Below are 18,274 nucleotides of genomic sequence, written 5' to 3' on the forward strand. Positions count from 1 at the left end.
ATAAGTGAAAGAAATTCAGAATTTAAATTAAAACCTTTAGCTCTGCCCCATGTCACAGCTTAGAACTTATCACTGATACGCAGTGAATGCCTTCATAAAACCATCATAAAATCAAACACAAGAACCGACTCTATAGAAGCACCAGTCAGGCTTTTCTGTGTCAGTACAGATTTCTGGTTTTCTCGGAGTTCAGCCCTTCAGCTGAGTCCAGTTCTTCTATCCAAGGTTGACAAAATTGAAAAGAGAAAAGATGGTTGCCAAACTCTAAGTTTAGGTTTTATAGTAATAAAAATAATCTGTCTATCATCAGCTTGCTGTATTTGCTGTATATCTGAAACATTCACTTCTAATGGCCCCTGCTGTGGGGGAAAAGCATACCAAAGCATGATGCTACCACTACCATGCTACACCACAGCTATGCCATTCTGACGGGGACAAGTTCATACGAAAACCTTCAGAGACAGCTCACGTAATGAAAACAGCTGCATGTTTATGGTGGACGTAGCATTTCTAAATCCAACAGAGATCGGAAAAAAATCTAAACAATTATCACCATTTATGGATCAAAGCAACCTTAATCAGATTTATTTTTATCTACTCAAAAGAAGAGTATCAAAGTGCATGCTGTTGACTGATGCTTTTAATGACTAATATTGCATAATACTTTCTAACTTTGATGTATCTTAAGTATATGATAAAAAATATATATATATATTTTGCAGTGTTTCCCCTGGGTGTCCCCGATCAACATAAGAGCCGCTGAATTAAAAATGGGCCAATTCCGATCAGAGCATGATTATTGTGTTCATACAAAGCCTATTTGTCTATTTCCTCTATTTAATGGTGGGTTGAAAACTGCTGTCTTGCTCAACTTGCCTGGGTACTTTAGTTTCTCATTTGTTAAACAGAAATGGGGGAAAAAAACTGGAATTGGCAGGTCTGGAAATTGGATATCGGCCAAGAAAAAGGTTTCAGCGGTCCTAGTTTAAGGTATGTTTTTTTATGTTGTCAGGTTGGAAGACTTCTGGAAATCAGTACCAGAAAAGAAAGCTCAATCTGTACATCTGTTGATAATTTCAGCCACTTATATGACAAAAAAACAAGCTAAATTCTTTGATTTCTGCAACCAAAATGTTATTTCTGTTACATTTGTCAGCATTTGAAGGAAACAGACACAAACCGATACAACCGAAGCTTTTTTTATATATATATATCCCATACTAATCGTTTCACTCAGCATTAGTTAACGCTCATCCACACGCCACAATCACATCAAAAAGAAGCAACTCTTCTGACTTTTAATCTCCTTTTTTTTTTTTTTTAAACCCGCGCACACCTCCCAAAACATCTGACAAACGGCTTAAGTGTTTCATTAGAAGTGCATCTGCCCTGTTTCATGCTTTAAGGGCTGTAATTTTCCACCAAAAAAAAAAATGACATTGTGGTTTGGCAGTGCACTGCCACATATCCCAGGCTATAAAAGGGCCGAGGGCAGCCCTTTAATTAATATTCAAAACACAAGAGGGAAAGGGATTTAAAAGATATTCTCACAAAAGTCTCCACAAACACTGATTATGACAGAATGGAAGCCAAGACACGGGGATGGATCATCAACATGTTACACACAACAGAGTGAAGGTGTGTCAGCATGAACAGATGGAATTATATTTAAAAAAAATGAGTTATAACTCTGTAAATCTGAGATTTGTTTAGCCTCCCTGGTTATAAAAGCGTGTATGTTGGTTGTTTTCATGCAGCAGATGATGTGCTGCGTCCGCTGGGTAAACATTGGCTGTTATCAGCCTGTGGCCTGTTTCCCTGACTGGGGCCTGCCTGCCTGCCTGGCCGTGTAGGGAGAGAGAAAACCCCGCCGATGCAACAAGTCCCCCATTCACTCCCAGCTTTGTTAAGCTGCCTTCGCAGCTCCGCGAGCGGAAAGCGTCTCCCTCCAACGCGCGGCTCCGTTTACGGACGCCCGCAGGCTCCGATCTGCCGTGTGCGGTGTACCAGAGGAGGGCAAAAAAAAAAAAGGGGGGGAAGAAAGTGTCAAAAGAGCGAGATTTTTGGGCTCTTTGGTGTCGAGGAGGGAAAAAAAGGGGGAAATAATAAAACTGGAGTGGAAGCGACAGTCGCTGTGGAGATCTACGCGGTTCGGGAATAATCAGCTTGTTCGACTTGTTTCACCGCCACATGTGGAAATGTTTCTGTCCCATTTTGCCTCAAACTGCTCTATTTTTTTTAAAAGAAACAAGCGAAACGTCCGGGGGATTTGAGACGCGCAGGCTACAGGCTGAAGAGGAGGAGGTGGAGGAGGAGGGGTGGTGGTGTTGGTGTTGGTGGTGGTGGAGGCGGGGAGGGGGGGACTCCTCCTCGGGAACTTACCTCGATCCAAACGCCGCTTTTTCCTCCTTTAATTCCCACTTTTCCCCAACGGATCGGGGCCGCCGCAGAACCGGGAAGCCCTCGGCCAACTCCGGACTCCGCTCTCGGCTTGGCTCTGGTGACGGATCGGGGCGCGCTGAGTGCGTAAAATGCGCCGCGTCTCTCCAAGGATGCGAAATATGCGCGGAATGGGAGCAGGAATGAAATGAACGCGGCGGACTGAGTTGAACGGGGCGGGGTGAGAGGGACTGGCGTCACCCTGGATGAAACGGAGTGAGTGAGCGATGGGAGGATGGGTGGATAAAAAAAAGAGGAAAGAGACGGAGGGAGGGAGCGGACTGTAAGGGCTGCGTTCAACAACAAAAGAAAAGAGTGCAGCGCCTAAACTCTGTTCAGCTGAGGAGGAAGAGGAGGAGGAGGAGGAGCAGGAGGGGGGCCAAGATAAAAACACGGTCTGTTCTGCTCGGCTGACGACCAAACAGATAAGATGAGGCTCAAAGAACCCTGCGGACAGCGGCTTTAGACGAGTTCATTTGGAAACTTTTGGAAGCAGTTCGCATTATTGCCACGACTAGTAGTAATATTTGTTTATTTATACAGATGGGCGTCATGCTTTAGAAATATTTAGCTTCATATACAGGGGAGAAAAAGTACACTCACGGTCAATGTCAGTCATTCCTAATGTATTCACACTTTGTCCCTCAAGCTGTGGTGGGGGTTTTCTTGTCATCTGTTAAAGTGCTTTCGATCAAAAGGTCTGTAGTTTTCAGACATTTCTTTAAAAAGCTTTTTCTTTGGACACTGGCCCCTTACTTTTGTCGAGAAAGTGGTTGAGTTCAGAGGAAGGTTTCAATATTTCTTTATCAAACAACTTAAAATAATCCCTCAACATGATTCGGCCACCACCATACTACACTATAGGTATTATTAGTGTAGCGCATTAATTTAGGGATTACAGAATAAGCATTGTTGTTCAGTTGTTTATCTGCATTTCTGAAGTCCTTTCAGACAACCCTCCATTGACTTTGGCTATTTCTTTATTACCCAATTTTCATCCCAGCACCAATATTTGTCAAAAGATGTTCACTTAATGAAAGAAAATACTACAGAATACTGCTGCCACCATAATGCTACACTGTATATAATTAGATTTGGGGTGTAACAAAATCCTTCAATGATTTTTAAAAACTGTAAAAATGAAATTAAGAGTTCAGTTCAGTTATACAGGGAAACTACATCTTTAGATCTGAAGAAACTTATGTGTATAACTGAGAACAGTTTCAGCTTCAGTCTCTCTTTTTTGTCTTTCTTTTGATATTTTTCATTATGACCCCTTAGTTTATTAATTTCTCATTAATTTCTTCTAATCACTCAGGGCTCTTGATCAGGAGTTCTTCAGCTTTTCTGAAGGTCTTTTACATGTTTTTGATAAACTTTGGACAGTTTTCCATTTAATTGCACTCTACCTGACTGTTTTCTTTACAAATGTCCACACTGTAAATAAAAAAAGAATCATCCCACAGCATGATACAGCCACCACCAAAATAAAACTTCTATTACTAAGTCATTTACAGAGAAATGCTTTGTTTTTATGTTTAAACCAGGGAGCCCCTAACTTAAACAATGATTCAGGGTCCTAAATTAAAGGTCTAGCATGGATTCAAACAAAGTTTATATTATTCTGGGCAAATATTAAACGCCTTAATTTATTTACTTTGGGAGGAAAATTCTAACTGGGTCAAATTTCTTTCCAAATTTCCATCACACTGAAACCACTGTTACCACTATGCTTTTGGGTGTTATATTAGCGTTAAAGGGTTTGACCTTTTTAGCTTTGGAACAAAAAACTTCAGGTTAAGTGTTGTCTGACCAGACTATTTCAATAACTTGAAATAGTCTGAGTTTCCTGTTCTTTTTCAGTTTTTCCAAACCATTGCCCCTGCCCCTGTCCTGCCATGAAAAGTATAAAATGTAAAGTGAACCAATGGAGGAGGAGAGAAGACGTCTCTGGCCTAGAAAGCCGTCTTTAGCAGATGCACGGTGTCTGAAAGTCATGACTTTAGAAAATCAGGGAAGAAAAAGACCAACAAAGCCAACCTGGAACCTGGGAGGTTCACCGTTCGCTAGTTGATCAAGTTTTTCTTCGACTGTTTTTATAAATTCAACTAAAGAAAATGGAACAAAAAGAAAGACCCTAGTGAGCTGACAAAACTACAATTGTCCTCTGAAGATGGTCAGGTCAAATATTGGACTGAAATTAAGTAAAAAAAAAAAAAAAAAAAAAAAAAAAAGGCTAAATAAAAATTAAGACCACTTTTTAATCACAACAAAGTCTGGCTGGTTGGAGGGAAAACGTAAAGAAACAATGGATGACTGATGACTTTTGCACAGTGCTGCAGGCTGAACTCGGCGAGGTAGCTTATGTGTGTCAGATTAATGGATTTATTTCACTTCTGAACCAAAACCAGTCAGACAAAAACCTGAAACAAGGTCAATATTCCTTCATGTTGGTTTATCTTTAATGCAGAGAATAACTGGGGGGGGGTCTATGTGACCCGGTCCATTCAGAAGAGTCAAACTTTAAATTAACAAACAGTGAGATTAAACTAACTGCACCAACTCCCCCACACCCAACAGACAGCCCTAAAGGCACCCCCCCCCCCCCCACACCCCACCCTGGGGGATGATAGGGAAGGAAGGGGGGTCTTTGTGTCCCTCTCCCTCCCTCAGATCTTTGAATGCAGCAGGCGGCTGCCTCTGCCTCATAAAGGAGTTGTTGTTTACTACTAAGCTCTGCCTATCTCAGGTTTCACCCCCTCTGGCTTTTCTGGACTGTCATCTCCTCAGAGGGAGGGGCTTTGACATAAAACAAACACAGATATGCCGGAGTCGCCTCCCCTGGAACACCTACTGCAACCCGACACCGCTCGCCGGGCCGGGCCGGGCCGGGCCGGACCGCCGGGAGGCAGGAAGGCATTCCGCACGGCAGCGTGTCAGTGTTTGTGTGCGTAAGACGAAAATTCTTCCAGACGAATACAAACAGCTGATTCACATGTGGACCGGCGCGGGCGGCTCTTGGCAGAGCCATGTGAGTCTCAATCTCAGACTCGGCGCAAAGCAAACACAAGAGTCTGCCAGTAAAACATTCAGCTCGCTGACCTTAGGGTCAATGGTCTGACCTCAGCTCTGACCTCACCTGGTTTCCTGATGTTTTATTAACGGCAGGGCTGCCAGGAATCTGACACCCTCTTCCTGCCGAATCCTCGCGCACACAGAACCAAAGAAAGAAAAGAAAATCCATCTGACTTTTAGTATTTTGGACCTTTGTCCTTCTGAGATTTATACATCCAACCGTTAGCTTGCACGTCCCGATCCGAACGTCATTTTGCGGAGAGAAACCAGTTTGATAATTAACCTTTTAATCTTCGTGTATTGTTTTGCATTTTGCTTTCTTTTCTGGGTGAAAATAAAGATTTCAGTCTGTAGGGTTGAAAATATCTGCAGTGTGCGGTTGGGTGAGTACAGTGGTGGCGAGCCCCCAATTTCTAAGATAAGATAAGATAAGATAAGATAAGATAGGCTTCATTGATCTCACAATGGAGAAATTCACTTGCCACATCGGCTCATACAAGAAGGTGCAGAGTAGGAAAGGTGCATTCAGTTATATACAGTGAATCTTTATATACAATAGATCAAAAGAATACCAAAAGAAATAGGAATGGGCATATGATGTCATATTTACATTCATGGTGATCTATATATATATATATATAAACATATACATACTTATATATATACATATACCTATACGCCTACATACATACATACCTACACGTATATATGTGCTTATACATACGTGCATACATTTGTACATACATACATACATGTGTACTGACAATTTCTGTCCTACATTCAACCAAACTCATACCATCTCTCCAGACAACACTCATTCCACAAATTTCTTTTATTAATTAATAAAAAAAAAATACTTTTTATGTAACTTCTCCAAGACATCAATCCATTGTCCATACCCGCTTATCTGTGCAGGGTCTTTGGGGGGCTGGTGTCTATGTCCAGAGGTCACTGGACGAGAGGAGGGGTACAACCTGGTTGCCAGTCCACCACTAGAGATACAGGGGATAAACAACCATGCAAACATGTCACTCTAAGGGCCATTTGGAGAGACCAATTCAACAGTCATGTTTTTGGACTGTGGGAGGAGGCCGGACTACACAGAGAGAACCTATGAATCCACAATGCAAAACATTGCAGGATGCAAAATTCCAGCCCCAGGCTAGGTTTCAACCAAAGGATCTTCTTGCTGCAAGGCATCAACGCTACCAACTGTGCCATTGTGCAGCTCCTTATCTGCAACCTTAAGGGGTTAATACATCGAACTCGGTGTTAAATTACCTGAATGTAGTTAAAGGAAATAGTCACGGCTTTTAAACAATTTGGCAAAGCCCAGATGATGATGTTATGACTTTGTAAGCATTTGAAAGGTGAATTCAAATTATTTGAGTTAAAAGGAGTCACAGCTTTAGATGTATGTTAAGGCGCCACTTCAAACACACGGCTTCTTTATTTGACATCTTTGGAAATGTAAAAGAGTCAGCCAGGATTTTGAGAAGATTACTGTGATCTCCACAAGTCTGGTTAACCCTTCAGAAAAATGTCCAGTCAGAGCATTACTCACCCTTAGCATGTGTACCATGTGTATAGTGGAGGGGGTTATCCAGTCACACTAACTCAGTGGTGTACAAACGTTTAGCCACTTAGGCCAAAATTGTCCTGTTTCATTGACAACCACAAAAAAATATTTTTTTTTATCCAATTGAAATGGCAATTTTTATTTTTTATTTTGACTTGTTCAAAAATAAACAAGACACACAATATTTTAATGAAACAAAACAGTATATATTTTGTATACATTTGTGACAAGGGGGTCTGTAAATATTTTTTAGATCCAAAACAATAAAAGGGATTTCTGTAAAAAAAAAAAAAAAAAAAAAAAAAAAAAAAAAAAATATATATATATATATATATATATATATATATATATATATATATATATTTGGTGTGTATTCTTAGCAGCAAGTGTGATACGAGTCCCTCTTCCTTAAACAATCCTTGATTTATTTAACCAAGTTCAATGAAGGAGGCACTTTTGATGCTACACGGTAAATGGCTTATACTTGCGTAGCATTTTATTAAGTCATTCACCCATTCACACACACATTCACATCCTGACATCACTGAAAAGCTGAAACAAGTGGCCTAAATAGAAAAATCCTTTATGTTGTACCCAACATTTTTTATTTTAAGATAGTAGTACAAATCTCACCTGCCAGCCTAGGCGGTTGATACAGAATGACACCTTTTAAAAATTCCTTAGGATGACATTCTTACTGATTTAAAGCCTTTCCAAAAAGATGAAGAAAAATTAAAGCATCAAATTGTGGTCCCTGGCTACAAATAACCCATGTACCTCCATTTAGACAGCCCTGCACAAACTGGATATGCCTCAGAAAACCTTTTCAGGGCTATTCTGTGAAACAGATCGTTTCTTTGCCACCCCACAAAGGATGCCACCCTGGGCAGAGAGCCACATTGACCATCTAAAAAAACTACCACTGGGTGATTCAGTCTAAAGATGGATGGATGGATGGATGGATGGATGGATGGATGGATGGATGGATGTGTATCGCATTTTATTCTTATATTTATCAGGGCTTATACTGGGACCAGGATATCTAATTTTGTTCACCTCATGTTCCTAACATGTGATGCAATGACAATAAAGTTTGTTGATTCTTGATGGATTCACCTAGCAATGTCAGCGAAGTAAAACTGTAACATACAAAATATCTCACATATCTTATATCACGTCTTACATTGAAGTTAAAAATATTATTGGAATAAATCACATGCACTACTTGACACTGACATTAATAAATGCCGAAAAAATAATTCCCTTATACTTCACTAAAGCTGAAAAGACAACAGACACTAACAGTTAGCATGATGCTAATTTGCATTGGAAATCCCATAGAGAGCTAGTGGTATTAACGTCTTATTTGTTTTTCAGATTCTCCCCACCTCCAACAACCAAAATGCCTCCTACACGTGTCCTACACAAACCAACGCTTTATAAAAACATAAATATCACAGACAGGTGTTTCTGGGCAGTTGAGAAGATATGATAGGCTAGTTTAACGCTGCAGAAACATGCCTTTCCATGTAGCTCTGGTACTCTTTATAAGGCAGCCCTGTAGGAATAGGCTACTTACCATTCACAAACTGTTGCTGCATCTTTTACCGTTCGTCATTTTCATGTGTATAAAGTGTGAGTGTAAGTGTTTAGTTGGAGGGCGTGGCCTGCTACAGCTTATTTGCATAAGAATGACAAGAGTCCTAATAACAGCTCATTCTGAAAGGAGCTGAAAAGTAGGTGAAACTGGGGAGATGAAACCTGATTATTTGAGAATGAGTTTGTGCGAAAGAGTTAATGAACAGGGTTTTGTATATATCATTGACTTATCCTAAATGTTTAAAAAGAAGCATGCTAGGTCACCTTTAAAGCAATTTTTTTTGGAAGTATTTCGTCACAGGAAGAAGGATTTTACTCCCAGGGCAAACCTCGTCGCTTCCTAACAGGAAACCCGTTGTGTTTGTTTCTGTTTCAGGCATCTGGAAGACTCGTGTGAAATGACGCACCGCTGAAATGTTCCAGCAGTTTTTCTTCCCTTATAAAAGCACCTCTGTTCAACAATATTAATCACCAGTAGATGTTCACTTTGCTTAGCCCCTATTAGAGCACCTACTTAAAGATTTTGATTTGTTTCAGCTTTGGCCATTTAATATCTGACTTTTTTTTGCATTTGAAAATGAGCTGTCAGCCAAGAATGTCTCATACCAACTGTATCCAACAATTTGTATCTACTTTGGAGACTTTTACACCTATGATATAAAGTTATAAAGTAATTTTCCATGATTTGCCCACAGTCGACCGTGAGGATACAGGTTTATGCATTATAATCTATTTTGTGATAATTTATCTCCGTGATTAATAAAAAAAATACTGAACTATCCAGAGAAATATGCTGATTTGCACCAGTGAAGTACATGGGCCGGAGATAATAGCATATAGTGATTAAAGGGTAACGTTTGGGCATAAAAATGGGGGTCTGAATCGGTTTGAGAATAATGAGAGAGTCAGTCTAACTAACATTTTAACCCAGAAAACAATGTCGAGAAGCGAAATGTCGGTGCAACTAAAACAAAGTTCGGGGAAGGAACAAACAGTGAGGGAAACATCTGGTTTGGGTCCCAGACAGACTCCAATAAATAGAAAACAGGGAGCATGGGAGGAAAACAATGAAAAAGGGTGGAAATGAGAGGAGAAAAAAAAACTGAGTAGGTATGTCAAAATAAGACAGGTTAGATCTAAAGAGGCACATAAAACAACAAAACAGGAGAGAAGAGATAGTGAGAGCGAGAAACTTGGTCTTCTGTGGCTGACTGTTACCCAAATATGAGCCAAACGTGTTCTGATAGCATTTACGCCCGGTTAAATGTCCCATAAGGTGAAAGAAGAGCAGACAAGCAGAACTGGCCAGGCGTTTGTCATTATTCCCACTGCCACAGTCCTTTAGATCAACTCTTCCCACTGACTACATGCCCACAGACCCAACATGTTGGACAAAACAAGTGAAACATCTCTCTAGAAAATGTATATTATATTACACATCTGCTTTTATTTGCTTTCTAACGCCTTGATGTGTAGAAATTAGCCCAGATAAGGTTTTATCACTTTTATTGCGATAAAACCTAAATTCTTTTCAACCTTTCAGTGATGTATTTGGGTCAGTTCAGAGAAAACCTGCCATATATTAAGTCTTCTGACAGGGATCATCGGCCACCATCTCCCCGTGTCCCCAACATCTTCCTCTCACCCACCAAACCTCTGTCCTACTTTTCTACCTGCCTAACAGCTGCTTTTTCAGCACCCTTTGTTTAATATAGCCATCGTCCTTCCTCCGCAGACGTCCTAACTATCTCAGTCCTGTCTAACTTCATGTCTGTTCAACATGTGCTGTCATTCTCAATGAATATCTGAACCACCAGATGGCTTTGTTATTGCAACCGTCTTTAAATCTTAGCAGATCTTAACATCACCCTAAAACCTTTTACAAGTCACCCCTGAAACCCATTCCCATCCTCTCCACTCTGTCTGTACTGTCTTCTTCACCTCTGTGGTGCTCTGTTCCTCCAGGGGATGACAGGAACGCCCACTTTCAATACCTCTACTCCTCGCATTGTTCCACCTGTTTCCTTGTCATTCACACACATCGATTCTGTCTCACTTTGACTGACTTTCACGCATCTTCGCGGCAGAGGCCACCTCCACTTCTCCAGACATCTGCATTGCACAATAACAAAGGAGTACTTCCTCATATCAACTAAACAGCTACAATTTATCGTGAAGAGGATCCAAAAGCATGCATGAAGCAGGCTTAGGTGGAGGCTTAATGATAGTCTTAAGAAAAAAAACACAGACAGATGACATAGATGTAAATAACAAGAAGGAGCAAAATAAATGGTTGAAACTTGGACCTCTTGGACAGCATTTCAAAGGAAGGATGATACCAAACTCACATCAAATCTGGTCTTAGAATGGATAAAGCTGACATTCAGGTCCTGGAGTGGCCCCCAGCAAAAACTCTGCAGAAGAATTTTAGACTTTTACTAAAAAATAAGATCAAATAAACTGGTCTGCACCAGGAAACCAACCAAACTCAAAATAATTTCACATTTTATTTCCAGTTAACACATAAAAAACTTGTTAACCTTCAAACCTTTTGTGTGTTTTAACCCAGTAAACAATTTTTGTGTGTTAACTGGAAATAAAACGTTAACCTAAAGTGGACAACTGCCCTGGTTCACTTTTTGTGAGTGCAAGAGTTTAGTCAGAGCCGACAAGCCGACCGGTCAAATATCCAGCCAAACACCTGCTGTGACCAAACTATTTAAAAAGGCTGCACAATTGAGCAGAAGGTTGCACTGTTGCCTTGGAAGAAGGTCCCGGGTTTGAACCCTGGGTTCTCCCTGTGGATGTGTGGGTTTTTCCAGGTACTCCCACAGTCTAAAAACGTGACCGTGAGGTTAATTTGTCTCTCCAACGGCCGTTAGGTGCGTCTCTGTTACCCTGTGATGGGCTGGCGGCCTATCCAGGGTGTAGTCCTGCCTCTTGTCCAGTGACCCGGGGTGTAGACGATGGATGGATATTTAAACAGTTTACTGTCCTGATAAGTGGTTGCTTTCATCACACTGTTTATTAACGTTTCTATTTCTTTGTTCTGTTTTCAATGTGTTTTGGATTTGATTCTTATTTTAGAGTTAACCAATACATTTTCCCCAAGAAAAGAGACATTTTTTCTCTCACCCGGGGGTGCAAGAACAAAATGACATTGGCCTGCACTGCAAAAACAGAACTAGAAATAAGTAAAATGTTCTTAAAATTAGTGTATCTGTCCTTGATTTGAGCAGGTAAATAAGACTATTTGCCAATAGAATAAGATTTTTGCACTTAAAATAGGAACAATTCATCTCCATCATCTTATTTCAAGTGCAGGATGTCTAATTATCTTATTTTAGGGGTCAAAATACTCATTCCATTGGCAAATAATCCATTTTACCTACTCAAATCAAGGATAAATACACTAATTTTAAGAACATTTTACTTATTTTTAGATCAGTTTTTGCAGTGTGGGCAGACATTGCTCTGAGGAATATGAAGTGGATGTGTTAATATGAAGAGACCTATGAAGGCTTGGGGAATATAGAATATACTTGTCAGTAAAATTACTCATTTCTATGTTCTTGGGGGTTATGAACAGGCCTTTAGTCTGGTTCTTCCTTGGTTTGTTAATCTTCATGCGGTCCGGTTCTGCTCATTCAGTGTTTTATTGTCTTTCCCTCTGTTCCCTGCTCAGACTCTTCCCTCCACTGCATTCCCCTTATTTCACTCACCTGGTTTCCATGTTGCCGATCACACCTCCTCTATATTTACATTCCTCGTCTTTATTTAGATTCTTCACTTGTTCTAATTTTGGTTCTTTGACCTTGGTGTCCACTTGTTTTTATTTCCATTAAATCATTCACTACCACGCGCCTTCACCTTTCCTTTCTGTGTTTGGGTCCACTGCGACCTCAAAACCTGCCGGTTCGTTTCACTAAACCAATGGCTTTCACCCAAACGTTGTCTTTATTTTCACACCAGGCTCTGTTGAAAGAAGCTGGACAATCGGCCCTCCGTTCCTTTGTGGCTTTTCATGGAGACTAAATTCAGGTACAAGCAAGTGAATGTTTGTTTAATTTTAAGGACATGAGTGTCCCTTTAACACAAGCGGAAGAAAAACCAATTAACGAGGAAAAAGGAAACAAGTTCAAACCTTGACATTGTTGTTCCCACAGGATGCCACCGATTCATCGCACATAAAGGTAATACTTGAGCGCAAAAATTAATTAAGCTTTCACCTGATGGAATCCATTCTCTTGAACGAGACGAGTCTGGAGCATAAAAATCCTGAAGCGCGGCAGCATTCAGCGGTGTAATGATGCGTTTAGCCTTGAGCTATATAGCCGGAGCTCCGCCGCCTACTTTCACATGTCGGTAATTGTAATCTGGAGAGTTTGTGTAAGTTTCAGTTAACCTTCAGTAGAGTGTGCCTTTCTGTATGAGTGTGCACGCTCTGTTTTATGTAACTTTCCTATAAAGACCCGGGTGAATATATTCACAGCACATGCAAGGCTTCAGCGTACCTCATAATAACATAAAGTTATCCAAACACTCCTGATTGTTCACTCATGGATCTGTTTTGCTTAAAACTGGAAATTTTAATGGAAGAAAAGGAAAAAAAAAAGGTTGATTACCACTAATGTAGAAAAACACCCAGCAACCATAGTACCCAATACATGCAACGCCACACCTGTCTTCTTCAAATAAGAAGAAAATACATAGAGAAGACGACATAGCATAAAAAGTTTTTGCCTTTGCCCATATAACACTAGATTATTCTTTTTCCTCTCTACTGGGGAAAGATTTGAGCTCAGATCCTTTTCCAAAGAACACCAAGGTGACTTTGCCTTTCAGTAGTCAACTTACTGCCACACTTTCTTACTTAAACATTATCAAAACCACAATGAACCCTGAGCAATATGCGGTGAAAAAGATTGTGTGGAATGCAATGCGCCGGTGGAAATACGAGGCTTCAGGTACACCGAGTCTCCTGTCCTTTTGTGTTTTTTGGAAATGCTTTGCTTTATTTAAACAGGCGGAAGAACGGGCTCCTTTTTATTATTTTTTTTTACATGTATCTGACTCGTCTGCACAGACAGAGAAGAAGACACAAAAGATAGCAGTAACAGGACGGAGGGGAAGGGACTCGGTTCACATGATCGGCGCTGATCCAGCTGCTCTGAGAGGAAGACGGGATGAATGAAAGAATGAAAGAGCTTCCGAGCACCTTTACGGCTTTGGATCCTCCAGAGTAAGAAGTGCTGATCTAATCAGTTTTACCTTTGTGTCATTATGTACATGATAAGTGGTCAGGGACAGCTCTTGAACCAGGAACCAGACAGGAGGGTACAAAGGGCTTTTACTGATGGAGAAATGTTCCACAGACAAAGGCCCGAGCATTGATAAAATATTTATTTTTAACACAAACTGTCCTAAATGTGCTTTAGTTTGATCAAATGTTTACTCCCTTTAGAGATAAGAGGTGTGGTTGCTGGACAAGGGGATAATCACTGACGGGTGAAAAGGTTTGAGTTGCAGAAAGTTTTCTTAAAAAAATAAATAAGATAAAACTATAACTAGTCAAAATGGCTGATTCAGCCAAGCTAACAACTATTTAAAGGGTATGTTTAGGACCTAAAGGAAAATATTTTTTACTTTAAACAGGCTTAAGCCAGCCTAGAAAGACTTCTAATAGGACACATTCCACTTTAAACTGTTCCACATTGTTGGAATATTACAACCACAAACTTCACAGAATATGTATTGCTGTGAGGTTTTTGCCATAAAGCATTATGGTTTTTGCCATAATGGGATTTTTACCAATCAATAAGTTCAGTCTGAAAAGTGTTGTGGGAACATTTATTCAGGCCCTTGATTGAAGTTTTGTAGATCTGTTTGCTGCAGCTGAACGTCTTTTGAGCAATATGTCCGACACATTTCTACATTTAGAACCTGAAGTTTTTCCCCATTGTTGTTCCCACCCCCAGATTAGCTCAAACTCAGTTACAGTGGATGAAGAGCATCTGTATGACATCAGTTTTTAAATTAAGCCAAAAATTCTCATTTAGATTTTGGATCTTGCAATCCTAATAGAAGAACATATCCCTTGGTTTAAACCCCTGTAGCTCTGCAGCTTCATGTTTAGGCTTGTTGTCGTACCGACAGGTGAACCTCAGACACAATCTCAAGCCTTTTGTAGCATCTAACAGAATGTTTTTTCTCCCGGGTTGGCCTGTCTTCAGCTCCATCCATCTTCCGGATTGACTCTCACTGGCTTCTCCGTCCCTGCTAAACGACAGACTCTCCACAGCAGGATAATGCGCACTCTCACAAACACCTACAGGTGCATGGATCCAGGTACTTAAACATTTACTTCTATACAGAAAACCCCTATCATTATCTTCATCTGTCACCTTATACATTCCGTATTAAATAATACTGTATATTTTTCAGTGATTGTATCAAGGCGTTGGTCGTTTGGACCTGTTTGTGGGCTGGTTTTGCTGTTCTTTTTTATCTCTCCCTTTGCAGGTGAAGAAGCAGACTGAGGATGTTCTTTCTCTTTCACCTTTTTAACATGAAATGGTCCCAGCATAAATTATAATAAAGTTTCCTGCATATATAAATCAAGCAGAGCACTATGGCGAAAGCAGTAAGGCTCCGCTTGTGAAAGTAAAATCTTTTGGGCTCTTTTTGCCATTAAGACAATTCTTATTGCCACACTGCCAGACAGGACACACACAAAAAAATAGCTGCCATTATTTTTAACAGTGAGGGTGGTGTGTTCAGGGTGGTGGTTTCTGGGAACACATACCGGTTTTGCATGAAGACCAGAACCAGATGCTATGAACGCTCTCCTTGCCTTGCCTGTTGATTGACACATCTTGGTAAGTATGTACTTTTTTTTACATTTTCAGAAGAGCCATTAAACAGGGCTCTGTGAGCTGTTCAGAGCTTGGGATATCAGTTTTATCTGACTAAGCATTTACGCACGTCACACCTTTCATTTAATTTTTGTCATCTATGCGCCTGTAAAAAAGGATGAAAAATATTACTTTCTCTTCAGTTATGTTTGATCAATGGCTGTCCTCATTTACAGGTCTGTCAGGAGAAAGAAAAATATATGTTTGAAGAGAACGTGATAATTTCAGCTTTCAAGAAAACCTATGTTTGGACTAAAATTCACGGTGTTAAGAGGTTTTTAAAGATGTAAAGCATTTTCGAAAACCATCTATCTGTTTACGTACGCGTCACAATTTTGAATTGGTCCACTAACCTGACTCTCGCCAGATGGATTTCATTCTGCAGAGCTCCACACATCCATCTGGGATTGCTCCATTGGAGATGTATTTCAGAAGGAGGGGCCTTTTCAAAAATCCTTGAATATGATTGGATAAACCACTTCTTCATCATCTTTACCGACATGCTACAACCTCTTGCCAAACCCGGTCGGGAGAAAAAACTTTATTTCCACTAACAAAAGCCTTCAAAGCTGTCCTCTGGTGTTCTTTTAAATAATTTTAAAGAATTATTCAGTAGGTTGGACAACGCTGTTAATAGCAGCCTCAATGTCACTGCTTGCTCGTTGTAAGCTGTATGCAACAAAATGTCATTTTGTATGCACTCTGTACATACAAAATGACAATAGAGTTTGTCTAAGTGCTTCCTCGCTGCTAGCTGCCATTGTTGTCTGAATCCAAACAGTCGCTTCTCTGATACGTCACATCTACCAAAATCCCACCCGCTGATCCTGATTGGCTCTTCCATTTTATGTGGTATTGAAATTCCTCCCAATGGCAGCGATTCCAGATGGATGTGTGGAGCCGTGTGGAGCTAATCCTTCTAGCGAGAGTCAGGTCCACCACATAAAATCCCAATAACATACACCAAGCTGATGATTTATATTGTGATAAACACCTTGTATATAAGGATGTGAAACACATCTATAAAACACTGAAAACCCGTACATTTAGAAATGTGCAAAGTGTCTGAACATTTACAATGCTTTGTATTTACGTGAACAGAACTTGCAGGTCAAAACTTTGTCTAGGCGCAAAGCAAACAGATTTTTCTGTTTCTGTTAATGAGAATAAAGTTCTAGAAACTTTACGTTTGTTGAACCCCAGAACAAATTAGATCAGAACTCTGAAGAAAAAACAAGGAACATGAGTTTCCAGTGATTCAACCTGCTTGTCTGTAGTGTTTAATGTTGTACAGTGCTGTGAAAAAGTAACCACAACCCCAACCCCCCCCCCCCCCCCCTTAGATTTCTTGTTTGTGTGTCATACTTTTGTTGTTAAAGCTCATCAAGAAACAACAATTTTTTATATCTTATTTTTTTTAACCTAATCATTACTAGAGTACACACAAAATCAGTTTTGGAAATAAAAGTAATTTATTAACTGTGATAAACAATGTTTTTGGAAGCTTCACTTATCACCCCCATGCCTGATTACCACCAGACATATAGAATCAAGAAATAACTTAAACAGAGGTAGGCAGAAAGATCTTAAAAAGATGCACTGATGCCCCAATCTGAAGAAATAAAAATAATAATAAACATGATGAAAAAGACGTCTTTCAGGCTGGAAAGCGTCACAAAGGCATTCATGAGGCGTAGGGACTCCAGTGAACCAGAGTCGGAGCCATTATCCACAAATACGGGCCTCACTATCCTCAGTTAAAGTCTGTGGTCATGATTCTGAGCAAAAATGTACTTTCGTGTGAGACACAAAGGCCTCATGATTTTCATGATCCCCCCCAACCAATATTTAAGTGTGAAACAAAATAAATCTGTTATTGGGATTAAATACTTTTTCCACAGCACTGTAATAGTCACTTTCTGAACAACAAGCCTACTGACTACAGCAAATCTCTGTTTGTACTGTAAATTGTAGGAACAGGACAAAAATCAGATTTAAGTCTGGAATTTAGTAACATTGGAAAATGGTTCAGAGCCATGTCACAAAAAAAATTAAATCTGTTCAGAAAAAAAAGTCATGGATACAAACAGATGAACAAAAATCACTTTTTAGGATGACAACAAACATGATATCCTGTTTATCATCAACTATAAGGCTCCCCTAAATATGATTTGTTCCCACTTTCCACTGTATGTCATCTCCCTTTAGACAACGTAAATCATTTAGTGTGACCCTCTTTACATTGTATAACTGTTCATAGATTTTTTTTTTCATGAACAAAAAAACAGCTATTTCATCTGCCGACCTTTATCGTGATTCCCAAGTGCTCTCTCAGTAAGAGTACTTCACTCTAAGAGAAGAGTGAGGATGTACACACACACACACACACACACACACACACACACACACACACACACACACACACACACACACACACACACACACACACACACACACACACACACACGTTATGGGAAATACAGAGCTGTAGGAGTCTCATTTGATAATGTCTCCATTTTCTCGAGTCTCTGTCTCTTCTCAAAACAATGTGATATTGTCAAACAGCTGCAGATATTTATCCAGAAAACCCGACGTGAGCTTCGAACGAGTGACGGGGAACAAGACACGTCAGCGCATAAACATGTGCAGCATTGACAAAACTCCTGAA

The 18,274-nt window shown here is 40.1% G+C and overlaps 1 protein-coding gene across 1 annotated transcript in view; it reads right to left on the bottom strand.

Moving 5' to 3' along the window:
* Window positions 1-2,662, bottom strand: part of tead1a (TEA domain family member 1a) — a 64,014-nt gene extending 61,352 nt beyond the window's left edge. Inside the window, exon 1 of the mRNA XM_012867639.3 lies at window positions 2,383-2,662. The gene's annotated coding sequence lies outside the window, so the exon portion shown is untranslated. The remainder of the gene's footprint in view (window positions 1-2,382) is intronic.
* Between the last annotated feature and the right edge of the window lie 15,612 nt (window positions 2,663-18,274).

The sequence above is a fragment of the Fundulus heteroclitus genome, chromosome 2 (assembly GCF_011125445.2).
Source record: "Fundulus heteroclitus isolate FHET01 chromosome 2, MU-UCD_Fhet_4.1, whole genome shotgun sequence".
In the NCBI taxonomy this organism is placed as follows: domain Eukaryota; kingdom Metazoa; phylum Chordata; class Actinopteri; order Cyprinodontiformes; family Fundulidae; genus Fundulus; species Fundulus heteroclitus.